At 44.9% G+C, this 15,477-nt stretch overlaps 2 non-coding genes across 2 annotated transcripts; one reads left to right on the forward strand and one right to left on the reverse strand.

Moving 5' to 3' along the window:
- The first annotated feature begins 4,514 nt into the window (after positions 1-4,514).
- trnam-cau (transfer RNA methionine (anticodon CAU)) lies at positions 4,515-4,586 on the forward strand. The gene has a single exon. It is a non-coding gene; the product is annotated as a tRNA-Met (tRNA).
- A 3,820-nt stretch (positions 4,587-8,406) lies between these two features.
- Positions 8,407-8,488, reverse strand: trnas-gcu (transfer RNA serine (anticodon GCU)). The gene has a single exon. It is a non-coding gene; the product is annotated as a tRNA-Ser (tRNA).
- Between the last annotated feature and the right edge of the window lie 6,989 nt (positions 8,489-15,477).

A 15,477-nucleotide genomic window follows, 5' to 3' on the forward strand; every position in this document is an offset into this window, starting at 1 on the left:
CCTGGGTCCGTATCCTTCTATTCCCATCCTATTCATATATTTGTCAAGATGCCCCTTAAATGTCCCTATCGTCCCTGCTTCCACCACCTCCTCCGGTAGCGAGTTCCAGGCACCCACTACCCTCTGCGTAAAAAACTTGCCTCGTACATCTACTCTAAACCTTGCCTCTCTCACCGTAAACCTATGCCCCCTAGTAATTGACCCCTCTACCCTGGAGAAAAGCCTCTGACTATCCACTCTGTCTATGCCCCTCATAATTTTGTATACCTCTATCAGGTCGCCCCTCAACCTCCTTCGTTCCAGTGAGAACAAACCGAGTTTATTCAATCGCTCCTCATAGCTAATGCCCTCCATACCAGGCAACATTCTGGTAAACCTCTTCTGCACCCTCTCTAAAGCCTCCACATCCTTCTGGTAGTGTGGCGACCAGAATTGAACACTATACTCCAAGTGTGGCCTAACTAAGGTTCTATACAGCTGCAACATGACTTGCCAATTCTTATACTCAATGCCCCGGCCAATGAAGGCAAGCATGCCGTATGCCTTCTTGACTACCTTCTCCACCTGTGTTGCCCCTTTCAATGACCTGTGGACCTGTACTCCTAGATCTCTTTGACTTTCAATACTCTTGAGGGTTCTACCATTCACTGTATATTCCCTACCTGCATTAGAACTTCCAAAATGCATTACCTCACATTTGTCCGGATTAAACTCCATCTGCCATCTCTCCGCCCAAGTCTCCAGACAATCTAAATCCTGCTGTATCCTCAGACAGTCCTCATCGCTATCCGCAATTCCACCAACCTTTGTGTCGTCTGCAAACTTACTAATCAGACCAGTTACATTTTCCTCCAAATCATTTATATATACTACAAAGAGCAAAGGTACCAGCAGTGATCCCTGTGGAACACCACTGGTCACAGCCCTCCAATTAGAAAAGAATCCCTCCATTGCTACTCTCTGCCTTCTATGGCCTAGCCAGTTCTGTGTCCACCTTGCCAGCTCACCCCTGATCCCGTGTGACTTCACCTTTTGTACTAGTCTACCATGAGGGACCTTGTCAAAGGCCTTACTGAAGTCCATATAGACAACATCTACTGCCCTACCTGCATCAATCATCTTAGTGACCTCCTCGAAAAACTCTATCAAGTTAGTGAGACACGACCTCCCCTTCACAAAACCGTGCTGCCTCTCACTAATACGTCCATTTGCTTCCAAATGGGAGTAGATCCTGTCTCGAAGAATTCTCTCCAGTAATTTCCCTACCCCTGAAGTAAGGCTCACCGGCCTGTAGTTCCCGGGATTATCCTTGCTACCCTTCTTAAACAGAGGAACAACATTGGCTATTCTGCAGTCCTCCGGGACATCCCCTGAAGACAGCGAGGATCCAAAGATTTCTGTCAAGGCCTCAGCAATTTCCTCTCCAGCCTCCTTCAGCATTCTGGGGTAGATCCCATCTAGCCCTGGGGACTTATCTACCTTAATATTTTTTAAGACACCCAACACCTCGTCTTTTTGGATCACAATGTGACCCAGGCTATCTACACCCCCTTCTCCAGACTCAACATCTACCAATTCCTTCTCTTTGGTGAATACTGATGCAAAGTATTCATTTAGTACCTCGCCCATTTCCTCTGGCTCCACAGATAGATTCCCTTGCCTATCCTTCAGTGGGCCAACCCTTTCCCTGGCTACCCTCTTGCTTTTTATGTACGTGTAAAAAGCCTTGGGATTTTCCTTAACCCTATTTGCCAATGACTTTTCGTGACCCCTTCTAGCCCTCCTGACTCCTTGCTTAAGTTCCTTCCTACTTTCCTTATATGCCACATAGAAGATAATTCGTCTTCTCTTGTAAATAGTCTGGCAGGTTGGATTGTTCACATCCGTCCAAGTGGGGAAGTTGGGGACTCGGTTTCTATTGTGATTCATTGCTCGATAAAGCTTTATTTCCTCATTGGCCCCCTGTGAGTTATTACTGGATATCGTTATATATCTATATTGCCCCTCTATGGGGTACTGCTGGATAACGATTCCCGAGCAGCTTTGACTAAGGGTCATCTGGACTCGAAACGTAAGCTCATTTCTCTCCCTCCAGATGCTGTCAGATATGCTGAGACTTTGAAGCATTTTCTCTATGGTTCCCTGTGTGTGAGCTTTACAATGTTGTAATGTGTCATGCTGTCTCTTTCATTCTTAGGACTAATGTCGGGATGAGACTGCAAGAAGGTTTCTGATAGGTATTTGCTGCAAAGCAAACAGGAACGTGTGTTATGTTTGTTTTTGGCGTGAGGGAGAATGTAAATAGCAGAGAATACCCTCGATTCCTCGACCTCGGTCTAATGGCCCAGCAGGCTCCCGCTGCGGCACTCTGCTCCTTAAACCAGGAGCTACAACATTACTGCCCTGCGGTAACCACACAACTATTCACTGCCTCATTTTTTTCTTTCAACAAGAACACACGTTTGAGCACACTGATTCTGGTCAGCATAGTTCAGATAATTCAGTTTCGTGCTGAATGGTTGTTCTGTGAAGGTGATGTGATTTCTTCTGTGACGTTGTTCTGATGGGAAAGTGGGGAGTGACTGGAATCACCTTTAAAAAATGAAGTTCGGGGCGGCAGTTTCATCTCTCTGGGAACATTGATCACGCTGTTACAGACTTCCTCAAACTTTGCCTCAAGTCCGACCTCAAAAATGATGAGCACCGAGCAGAGTGGCGCAGCTGAAGCGTGCTGGGCCTATAACGCAGATGTCGATGGATCGAAACCATTCTCGGCTATTCATATTCTCAATCGGAAACAAGTTGCTATTTGTCAGCAGCACATCTGCCTTTTTCTTTATTAGTACCAAAGTTTTGCTTTCAGTCTGATCCACTCTTTGACACCTGTTCTTCAGCTAGCCACAGTACAGTCGAGGTGACTGAGTTGAATTCTCCCAGAACACTCTTCTGCCGCCTCCACTGGATGAACGTTCACCTGATTGGACACTGGAGGGGTTCTTCGGCTACTTGTCTGTGAAAGCAGCACCGGAAGCAGCTGTGGAAAGAGATTGCAGTTTCCAGAACGCAACTCTCCAATTGGGTACTTCACGTCCTCAGGTCTTAGACTTTCAATACCTTCGTCTGAGGAACAGGGAGAGCGGAAAATCGGACCTTGTTTATTAGAGAAAACTGATCAATGCAGCAATGAGAAGCTCCTTAAACACCAGCGGTTTGGACAAGAATGGCACTCAGATACAGGACTCTGGCTGGGGTTCAAAAGTAGGAAAAGCATATCTTGTTTGAAATGAAATAAAGATGAAGACAGACTTTATTCGATTTGTGCACGGATCTTAATTCCTGCGTCAATGCATCTGGATGGCCGAGCGGTCTGTGGCGCTGCGTTCAGGTCGCAGTCTCTTCTGGAAGCGTGGGTTTAAATCCCACTCCTGATATTGCCTTTTACTCCACGAGGTTAAATTTCTCCAGCAAGATTTTCAAACTCAGGAAGATCCAATACCTCCCTTTCAATGGAAAAGCGTTGGTCTCAGGACATGAGATTCCCGCTTAAATACGCACAGCAAGACCCCACCGGCAATTTCATGTCTCGATAATCTGCTTCAGTGACTCAGGTTGAGGAATTAATATTGATCCCAAGAGAAGGGTAAAATTCGTCTTCTCTTCTAAATAGTCTGGCAGGTTGGATTGTTCACATCCGTCCAAGAGGGGAAGTTGGGGACTCGGTTTCTATTGTGATTCATTGCTCGATAAAGCTTTATTTCCTTATTGGCCCCCTGTGAGTTATTACTGGATCTCGTTCTATATCTATATTGCCCCTCTGTGGGGTACTACTGGATAACGTTTCCCGAGCAGCTTTGACTAAGGGACACCTGGACACGAAACGTCAGCTCATTTCTCTCCCTCCAGATGCTGTCAGATCTGCTGAGACTTTAAAGCATTTTCTCTGTGGTTCCCTATGTGTGAGCTTTACAATGTTGTAATGTCTCATGCTGTCTCCTTCATTCTTGGGACTAATGTCGGGATGAGACTGCAAGAAAGTTTCTGATAGGTATTTGCTGCAAAGCAAACACGAACGTGTGTTATGTTTACTTTTGGCGTGAGGGAGAATGTAAATAGCAGAGAATACCCTCGATTCCTCGACCTCTGGCTCATAGCCCAGCACGCTTCCGCTGCGGCACTCTGCTCCTGAAACCAGGAGCTACAAAATTACTGCCCTGCGATAGCCACACAACTATTCACTGCCTCATTTTTTTCTTTCAACAAGAATACTCGTTTGAGCACACTGATTCTGGTCAGCATCGTTCAGATAATTTACTTTCGTGCGGAATGGTTGTTCTGTGATGGTGAATTGATTTCTTCTGTGACGTTGTTCTGATGGGGAAGTGGGGAGTGGCTGGGATCATCTTCATAGAATGAAGTTCGGGGCGGCAGTTTCATCTCTCTGGAAACATTGATCACGCTGTTACAGACTTCTTTATACTTTGCCTCAAGTCCGACCACGGAGATAAAGAGCACCGAGCAGAGTGGCGCAGCGGAAGCGTGCTGGGCCCATAACCCAGAGGTCGATGGATCGAAACCATCCTCTGCTATTCATATTCTCAATCACACCAAACGGAACAAAGTTGCTGTTTGTCAGCAGCACATCTGCCTTTTTCTTTATTGGTATCAAAGTTTTGCTTTCAGTCTGATCCACTCTTTCACACCTGTTCTTCAGCTAACCACAGTACAGTCGAGGTGACTAAGTTGACTTCTCCCAGAACACTCTTCTGCCGCCTCTACTGGATTAACGTTTACCTGATTGGACACTGGAGGGGTTCTTCGGCTGCCTGTCTGTGAGAGCAGCACCGGAAGCAGCTGTGGAGAGTTATTGCAGTCGCCAGAATGCAACTCTCCAATTAGATACTTCACGTCGCTCAGATCGTAGACTTTCAATACCTTCGTGTGAGGAACAGGTAGAGCGGGAATTCGGACCATGTTGATTAGAGCAAACTGATCAATGCAGCAATGAGAAGCTCCTTAAACACCAGCGGTTTGGACAAGGATGGCACTCAGACACAGGACTCTGGAAGGGGTTCAAAAGTAGGAAAAGCATATCTTGTTTGAAATGAAATAACGATGAAGATAGTCTTTAAGTCGATTTGTGCACGGATCTTAGTTTCGGCGACAACGCATCAGGATGGCCGAGCGGTCTGAGGCGCTGCGTTCAGGTCGCAGTTTCTTCTGGAGGCGATGGCTCGAATCCGACTCCTGATATTGCCTTTTCCTCCACGAGGTTAAATTTCTCCAGCAAGATTTTCAACCTCAGGAAGATCCATTACCTCCCTTTCAATAGAAAAGCGTTGGTCTCATGACATGAAATTCCAGCTTAAATACGCACAGCAAGACCCCACCGGCAAACGCCCAGCTCATGAATCGATAATCTGCTTCGGTGAGTCTGGTTGAGGAATTAATATTGATCCCAAGAGAAGGGTAAAATTCGTCTTCTCTTGTAAATAGTCTGGCAGGTTGGATTCTTCACATCCGTCCAAGAGGGGAAGTTGGGGACTCGGTTTCTATTGTGATTCATTGCTCGATAAAGCTTTATTTCCTTATTGGCCCCCTGTGAGTCGATTCCTCGACCTCGACCGCGAATAGCTCAACCACGTGCGGAGTGGCGCAGCGGAAGCGTGGTGGGCCCATAGCCCAGCAGTCGATGGACCAAAACCATCGTCTGCTATTTGTATTCGCACTCACACCAAAAGCAAACAAGTCGCTATCACCCAGCAGCACATCTGCCTTTTTCTTTATTAGTATCAACATTTTCCTTTCAGTATGATCTGCTCCTTGACACCTGTTCTTCAGCTACCCACAGTATAGTCGAGGTGACTAAGTTGCCTTCTCCCAGAACTCCCTTCTGCCGCCTCTACTGGATGAACTTTCACCTGTTTGGACACTGGAGGGGTTCGTCGGCTGTGAAAGCAGCACCGGAAGCAGCTGTGGAGAGAGATTCCAGTCGCCATGATGCATCTCTCCAATTGGATACTTCACGTCGCTCAGATCTTCGTCTCTCAATACCTTCGTGTGAGGAACAGGTTATAATGAAAAAATATATCATTTGAACCATGAATGTGAACCTGGAAAAGACAGAGATTTTAAATGAAAGGGAAAGGTCCCACAAAGGGTTAACAGCCGCAGGTTGTTTAAAATACAGATAGCTTCGCAGGCGTTAGAGAAAACAGATATGGACAACTCAACATGGTTTTAAAGTTAAAAAGACATTCAATCAATTTAAAATCTTAAGTTATATAAACGGGAACAGTATTTCACACTTCCCGAGAAGTGCATTATTTTACTGAACAATTAAAAAAGGAACAACCAGGATCTTAGGTTTAAATCGGGGGAGAAGGTTAAGCGGGAAACCTTGCTGACGCCACTTAAATATGAGACAACTGCTTTCCAGCTAAGAAACACATGAGGTGGCACGTTTATCCCATAATTTACACATTTTTGACGTTAAAAATCTTTTAGCAAATAATCAGGTCATAGGGTATAGGTCCAAGCCAGATAAGGTTAGAAATATAGGGGGCGACCTGCCGTTGACACCAGCTGACCAGTGGAAGGGCAGAGGCGAACTGCTTCGTTGAACACGAGTTCATATCCAGTATTTAGACTGAGAAAAAACATCACTAAAGACAGATATCAGGAAAGTTGCTGACGAAGCAACAAATAAATATATTACCTGCCAAACAAAAGTATTACATGTCAAGCAGAATAAGCTAGTTCAACGACAGGGAGATTGCATTAGCTACAGTCGGCAAGCAACGGCTACATTTCAATAAATGCCATGTAGAAACTAAGGCTGCGCAAAGGGCTATATAATACCTAATAATTCAGCAGCCAGCCTCATAGCTGCCCTCGGTCATGGGAAGGACTGAACACGGAAGCCGAGCAGAACAGCGAATCCATCAGGAAAAAAACAAAAGTTACAGGAGAAAATTGTCAAGGCAGACTTGAAGGTCTAACAACTGACCAGGAAGATGCAAAGAAAAGATCTTATTACTTTTCTGTAAAAACAGTGATTACATCTTTTAATTTGAAATTAAAACGAACTTAAATTGATAACCTGAAAGAGTGTTTATTAGAAAGTTTACTTTACTCTACTTAGAAAAGCCGGACCCGTGAGTGAAGCACCTGAGTGGAAAGTAAACAGAATCTTCTCTGAAGACATGGGTTATGCCGTGGGATAACATGAAACACTGGTTTGACCCGAATAGCGCCCACCTAAGTCTGCATAGAAGTCAGGGAGTGAGAATCCCTGTTCATCATTTAGAATATCTTGACCCTTTTCTGGTACAGGGGGAATTCTAAGAATAGTGGTGAGGTTTTAACTTCATGGCGCGCAACGTGGAGGGCTAGAATATTAGAAGTTTCTGGGTAAAGCGATGCTAGAATATTAGAAGTTTCTAGTTAAGCAGGTGGAGGTTTGAATATTAGAAGTTTCTAACCTACACAGGGAATGGAATATTAGACGATTCTAGTTCCCAAATAATTGTTAGAATATTAGAAGTTTCTAACTGGCACAATCAACCGCGATAGAATGGCGGGGCAGACTCGATGGGTCTAATGGCTTAATTCTGCTCCTATATTTTATGAACTTATCTTTTGCGCGACTTCGTGAGTTGGAAACTGTTCCTTCTCCTCAGTTTGAAACTCACGAAGTCGCGCAAAAGATAAGTTCATAAAATATAGGAGCAGAATTAAGCCATTAGACCCATCGAGTCTGAGTTTCAAACTGAGGGGAAGGAACAGTTTCCAACTCAGAATTTATGCGCAATTAGGGCAGGGAGTGAAAAGTAACTTTCTCAGCTTTTTATTATTTGGTTTCACCATGGACAGCGTTCGTCTATTCACCGCCCGCCAAGCCCTTAATCAAAAGCTAAAAATCACAGCCTTTTTTCTATATCCTCATGAAGTGGACAAAACAGAGACACAACAGACACGTTACAGACAAGAATGGGATTTGAATCAACGTGTGCAGAGTACAATGGATTATTGTGCATCACCTTAACCATGTGGAACAACCCCTTTACTTCATGGAATTTTAATATCTGATCTTGTCACAGACAAGTAGCCGAAGCACCCCACCAATGTACAATCAGGAGGACGTTCATCCACGAGAGGTGGCAGAAGGTAATAATGGAAGAAGTGAACCCGGCAACCTCGACTGCACAGTTGGTAGCCGAAGAAGAATTGTGGCAATGTGGAGTTAAGCCCCAAACACGTCTGCCGCCGTTCGTGCCTCCGTTCGTCCCTCCTCTAACGCAACTCGATGCAAGTGGCCTGACAACTTGGAATAGTTTGTCACATCAGTGATTGCAGATCCATCGTGTAAAAATGAATTCCACTTCCGAGAAACAATGGGCGAAAAATCGACGAGGATGGGATTCGAACCCACGTGTGCAGAGCACAATGGATTAGCAGTCCATCGCCTTAACCACTCGGCCACCTCGTCGCACAACTTGGCGCGTCAATACGTCTTAATTCGTTTTGCATCCATGAACTGATGGCAATTATTTGCCTCTTTCTATTCAACCAGGTATTCGACGGGTGAAATGCAGTGGTGGTGGTATAGTGGTGAGCATCGCTGCTTTTGAAACCATTGACTCCGTTTCGATTCCCGGCCAGCGCAGTAATAGTTGAATCGGGTGTTTTTGCGCGACATCCTGAGTTTCAAACTGAGGAAGACTGGTCAACTGTTTCTCATTCAGAATTTATACGGATTATCTAAGTGAGGCGTTTAAGATGCGAAAAGGTGTAGATATTGTAGACATGGAGTTGATGTTACCTGTTGTGGGGTAGTCTAAAACGAGAGGTCATCATCTTAGAATATGAGGCTGCAAATTTAAAAAAGAAAAACGACTTCTCCCAAAGGCTTGTAATTCTGTGGAATTCACTTCCTCAGAGTGTGGTGGATGCAGGGACAGTGAGAAAGTTAAGGAGGACTTAGAGAGACTTTTATTGGTAATGAGTTGAAGGGTTCTGGAGAACGGGCAGGACGGCGGTGTTGAGGCCATTATGTTTGATCAGGCAAGATCACATGGAAGGTTTTACGCCCAAGAGGCTAAATTCCATATCCCAGCTCCAATGTTATGTGTTCTCGGGAGGAGGTGTTCTGGCTGATATCTCAATCCATCTCTTGTTCCGTAACATTTCAGGTAGCAGATGATGAACATTTCAGTCATGATCGAATGGCGGGCAGACTCGATGGGTCGAATGGCGTAATACTGCTCATATATCTGATGAATCTATCGTTTGCGCGGCTTCATGACTTTCAAACTGAGGGAAAGAAATAGTTTCCAACTCAGAATGTGTGCGCAATTATGGGGGGGGGGGGAGTGAATTAAGTAACTTTCTCGTCATTTTCTAAAGTGGTTTCAATATGGAAAGTGTTCGATTATTCACAACTCCAAGCCCCAAACAATAAAAATCACAGCATTTTTCCATCACCCTCATGAAGTGGATCAAACAGAGACACAACAGATACGGTACAGACGAGGATTGGATTCGAACGCAAGTGCGCAGAGCACAAAGGTTTCTTGTGCACCCCCTTAACCACGTGGTACAACTCCTTTACTTCATGGAACTTTAATACCTGACCTTCTCACAGACAAGTGACCGAAGCAACCCTCCAGGACACAAACAGGAGGATGTTCATCCAGGAGAGGTGGCAGAAGGTAATTATGGGAGAAGCCAACCCGGTATCCTCGACTGTACTGTGGGTAGCCGAAGAAGAACTGGTGTCAAAGAGCGGTTAAGCCCCAAACACGTCTGCCTCCGTTCCACCGTCCTCTAACCCAACTCGATGCAATCTGGCCTGATAACTTGGAATAGATTGTCACATCAGTGATTGCATATCCATCTTGGAAAAAGGAGGCCTACTTCCGAGAAAAGTGGATTTAAAATCAACGAGCATAGAACTCGAACACACGTGTGTAGGGCACAATGGATTGGTAGTTCATCGCCTTAACCACTCGGCCACTTCGTCCCACAAGTACGCATGGCAATATGCCTTAATTCGTTTTGCATCCATGAACTGATTGAATGTATCTGCCTCCTTCTATTCCACCTGGTGTTCAAAATTGGAAATGCAGCGACGGTGGGAGAGTGGTGAGCAAAGTTTTCTTCCAAGCAGTTGTCCCTGTTCGATTCCCGGCCATTGAATCGGATGTTATCGTGCAACATCGTGAGTTTCAAACTGAGGAAGACTGGCCAACAGTTTCACACTCAGAATGTATGCGTCATTATCTAATTAAGGTGTATCAGATGCCAAAAGGTATGGAAAAAGTTGACGTGGAGCTGTTGCTTCCTCTTGTGGGGCATTCTAAAAGAGGAGGTCATGATCTTAGAATAAGAGATTGCAATGTGAAAAAAGATTTGAGGGAAAACTACTTATTCCAAAGGGTTTATGATTCTGTGGAATTCGGTACCCCAGATTGCGTTGGATGCAGGGAGAGTGAGTAAATTTAAGGAGGTGGTAGAGAGAGTTTTATTGGTAAGGAGTTGAAGGGATACGGAGAACGGGAAGACGGTGGAGTTGAGGCCAGGATGGGATCAGCCAACATCACATGGAAGGTGTTAGGCTCAGGAGGCTAAATTGCCTACTCCCGCTCCGAGATCATGCGTTCTAGGGAGAAGGTGTTCCTGCTGATATCGCAATCGACCTCTTCATCTGTAACATTGTAGGTCGCAGATGGGGAAGATATCAGCCACGATAGAATGGCTGGGCAGACTCGATGGGTCTAATGGCTGAAGTCTGCTTCTTTATTTTATGAACTTACCTTTTGCGCGACTTTGTGAGTTTCAAACTGAGACGAAGAAACAGTTTCCAACTCAGAATGTATGCGCAATTAAGTCAGGGAGTGAAATAAGTAACTTTCTCACCTTTTTATAATGTGGTTTCAACACAGACAGTGTTCGCCGAATTCACCACCCGCCAAGCCCGTGAACCAAAGCAAAAAATCACAGCATTTGTACTTCATGCTCATGAAGTGGACCAGAGACACAACAGACACATGACAGACGAGGATGGGATTTGAACCCACGTGTGCAGAGTACAATGGGTTATTGTGCGTCTCCTTAACCACATGATACAACTCATTTACTTCAATGGAATTTTTATATGCGATCTTATTACAGGCAAGTAGCCAAAGAACCCCTCCAGTCTACAAACAGGAGGAGGTTCATCCTGGAGAGGTGGCTGAAGAGAATTATGGGAAACGTCATCCCGGTAACCTCAACTGTACTGTGGGTCGCTGAAGAACTGGTGTCACGGTGCGGTTCCACTGACAACGTATCCACAGGCACATATAGTGACGAAGACTGACAGGTTCAGAATGTCTCTTACACTCTCACACATTACCCGAGAGCGACAGGAATCCCCCATTTACAAACGGGACCAGAGAAGTGCAGAGAGAATGCACCTCACTCCCACATACAACATGTTGACGGCTTCAACACAACCAAAATATAAGAATAGATCATCACCACATATTATCTTCTTCGAAATCCCGCCGTCCCAACTTTAATATAATAAAACAATTTTTATCAGTTGTGTCTCACTCTAATCTGTGAACTACGCTCTACCAGAGTGTGTTGACATCTACTGGCCACGACACAGAACCGCAACAGAGCGGGGGAGATTCACATGAACTGTCGGTGATAGAATGTGACCGGGTGGACGGAGAGGTGTTAGATGTATGTAAAATTTAAACAATCGATATTCATGCATTTCCCAATGGAATTGGTGGAATTTGGAAGTGTTTATCTTGAGGATCAATTGAGCAGAGACTTTAAAGCATTTTATCTGTGCTTCCCTCTGTGTGAGCTTTGCAACGTTGTACTGTGTCATGCTGTCGCCTTCATTCCTGGGACGAGACTGCAAGAAAGATTCTGAAAGGTATTTGCTGCAAAACAAACAGGAACGTGAGTTATGTTTTCTTTTCGTGTCAGGGAGAATGTAAATAGCAGAGAATAGCCAGGATTCCCTGACGTCGGGCTAATGGCCCAGCACGCTTCCGCTGCGGCACTCTGCTCCTTAAACCAGGAGCTACAACATTACTGCCCTGCGGTAGCCACACAACTATTCACTTCCTCATTTTTTTGTTTCAACAAGAACAAACGTTTGAGCTCACTGATTCTGGTCAGCAAATTTCAGATAATTTACTTTCGTGCTGAATGGTTGTTCTGTGAAGGGGATGTGATTTATTATGTGACGTTGTTCTGATGAGAAAGTGGGGAATGACAGGAATCACCTTCATAGAATGAAGTTCGGGACGGCAGTTTCACCTCTCTGGGAAGATTGATCACGCTGTTACTGATTTCTTCAAGCTTTGCTTCAAGTCCGACCCCAGAGAAAATCAACTACGAGCAAAGTGGCGCAGCGGACGTATGCTGGACCCCTAACACAGAAGTCGATGGATCGAAACCATTCTCTGCTATTAATATTCTCACTCACACCAAACGCAAACAAGTCGATGTTTGTCAGCAGCACATCTACCTTTTTCTTTATCAGTATCAATGTTTAGCTTACAGTCTGATCCGCTCTTTGACACCTGTTCTTCAGCTACCCACAGTATAGTCGAGGTGACTAAGTTGACTTCTCCCAGAACACTCTTCTGGCGCCTCTCCTGGACGAACGTTCTCCTGTTTGGACACAGGAGGCATTCTTCGGCTACTTGTCGGTGAAAACAGCACCGGAAGCAGCTGTGGAGAGAGATTCCATTCGCCGGAATGCAACTCTCCAATTGGATACTTCACGTCGCTCAGGACTTAGGCTCTCAATATCTTCGAGTGAGGAACAGGTAGAGCGGGAATTCGGTCCTGGTTGATTGGAGCAAACTGATCAGTGCAGCAATGAGGAGCTCCTTAACCCCCAGCGGCTTGGACAAGGATGGCACTCAGATACAGGATTATGGCTGGTGTTCAAAAGTAGGATAAGCATATCTTGTTTGAAATGAAATGATGATGAACATAGAATTTGAGTCGATTTGTGCACGGATCTTAGTTTCGGCGACAACGCATCAGGGTGACCGAGCGGTCAAAGGCGCTGAAGTTCAGGTCGCAGTCTCTTATGGAAGCGTGGATACGAATCCTACTCCTGATATTGACCTTTCCCCCACGAGGTTAAATTTCTCCAAGGAGATTTTCAACCTCACGATTGTCCAATACCTTCCTTTCAATGGAAAAGCGTTGGTCTCAGGACATGAGATTCCTGCTCAGATACGCACAGCGAGACCACACAGGCAAAAGCGCAGTTAATGACTCGATAATCTGCTTCAGTGACTTTGGTTGAGGAATTAATATTGATCCCAGGACTCCGGGTAAAATTCGTCTTCTCTTGTAAATAGTCCGGCAGGTTCGATTGTTCACATCCGTCCGAGAGGGGAAGATGGGAACTTAGTTTCTATTGTGATTTGTTGCTCGATAAAGCTTTATTTCCTTATGTGCCCCCTGTGAGGTATTACTGGATATCGTTATATATCTATATTGCCCCTTTGTGGGGTACTACTGGATATCGTATCCGGTCCAGCTTTGACAAAGTGTCATCTGGACTCGAAACGTTAACTCTTTTCTCTCCCTACAGATCTGGTCAGACCTGCTGAGACTTTAAAGCATTTTCTCTGTGGTTCCCTCTGTGTGAGCTTTACAATGTTGTAATGTGTCATGCTGTCTGCTTTATCCTGGGTTTAATGTCGGGATGAGACTGCAAGAAATTTTCTGATAGGTATTTGCTGCAAAGCAAACAGGAACGTGCGTTATGTTTACTTTTCGTGTCAGGGAGGATGTAAATAGCAGAGAATAGCCTCGATTCCTCGACCTCGGGCTAATGACCCAACACGCTTCCGCTACGGCACTCTGCTCCTTAAACCAGGTGCTACAACATTACTGCCCTGCGGTAACCACACAATTATTCACTTCCTCATTTTTTCTTTCAACAAGAACACATGTTTGAGCACACTGATTCTGGTCAGCATAGTTCAGATAATTTACTTTCGTGCTGAATGGTTGTTCTGTGAAGCTGGTGTGATTTCTTCTGTGACGTTGTTCTGATGGGAAAGTGGGGAGTGACTGGAATCACCTTTATAGAAGGAAGTTCGTGGCGGCAGTTTCACCTCTCCGGGTACATTGATCAACCTGTTACTGAGTTCTTCAAACATTGCCTCCATATATAGAACGAATACACAAACAATGAAGCGAGAGAATGTATTAAATCAGAGATTGGATATTCTTGTAACCAATATGGCTGTAATGGGAATCCTTCATTTTCCGATAAATCGGGATGAACTGATCGCTCAGTCAAAAATCAGATATCTGGGGATTTAAATGTGATTACTACAATGATAATATTTAACCATGTTAATGTTATTTTGCTCCAATTGAAACGTGTCACGAATACATCGTTACCTTGTTGCACAACTTGCTTTCAGCCAGGAGATGGCAGCAGTGCGCAATAGTTTGGATCTCCTGTTTGTGCCCACAGATCTGGATAGGAATGGAGCTGCTGCTTCCCGGGGAGCTGCCAAGCAAGAGGCACAGATATTGACCAACTGCACCCGCTCCAAATAGATTCCCCAAATTACTGAACAAAACAAAAACAAGCACAAATCATATTTTAAGAAACTATGACAGTGACTCTGAAAACAACACACCAACATCTCTGAAAGAATCGATTTGCTGTAACGAATTAAAGATAAACCGTTTCAATATCAGCCGTAATTCCTGACCAGTTCTCAGACAGGCACCGACTGGTTAGAAGTTTGCTTCACTTTTCAAGGTCCGGCTCAATAAAATCAATCACAGGCCCATGATCTGCTTTCCTCCTGTTCTCAGACACATCCACTTTCTACAAGGGCGCTGTACAAAGCTGGTTTTCAGAGTAAGAACCAGACTGCAGTCACCTCGTTCTCTCTCGATCCCTTTATCCCAGAGCCACCTCACAACCAGGGGTGGAACTTCTCACAGAGCCAAGAATGGAATAGTTTGTCCATTCTTCCACTGATTCAGGACCGTCCATCACCAGGACGTATTCGTCCAAAAGGGTTGGGATGAAATAGGGCTGAGTTTCACTGTGTATCCAATCAGTCCCCGGAGAAGCACAAAAACAGTGAGTGAGGGAGAGAGAAAGAAACAAAGAAACAGATAGAGAGATAAAATATGTTCCATTTCTACCACGATCTTTTTACCCAGAAATCCGTTCACCTGAATGAAACCAAACCACGTTTCCATTCGCTGCCGTTGCTGCTTCTCCTTCCAAACGTTGCAGGAAACGTTATTATTTATTGATTGTTGTTTTGAGTGCGAGCTTCTTTATATTTCGTTCAGTTTCCCCAAAAAACATTAAATATCTGACTGAGCTCGATATAGGTTCATTTACAAACATTCCGATTCATTCCCGAGTCAGTGGCTTGCGCGGGGAGTTCAGCAAACACTTCGAATCGCAGT

This window comes from Scyliorhinus torazame, chromosome 24 (assembly GCF_047496885.1).
Source record: "Scyliorhinus torazame isolate Kashiwa2021f chromosome 24, sScyTor2.1, whole genome shotgun sequence".
In the NCBI taxonomy this organism is placed as follows: domain Eukaryota; kingdom Metazoa; phylum Chordata; class Chondrichthyes; order Carcharhiniformes; family Scyliorhinidae; genus Scyliorhinus; species Scyliorhinus torazame.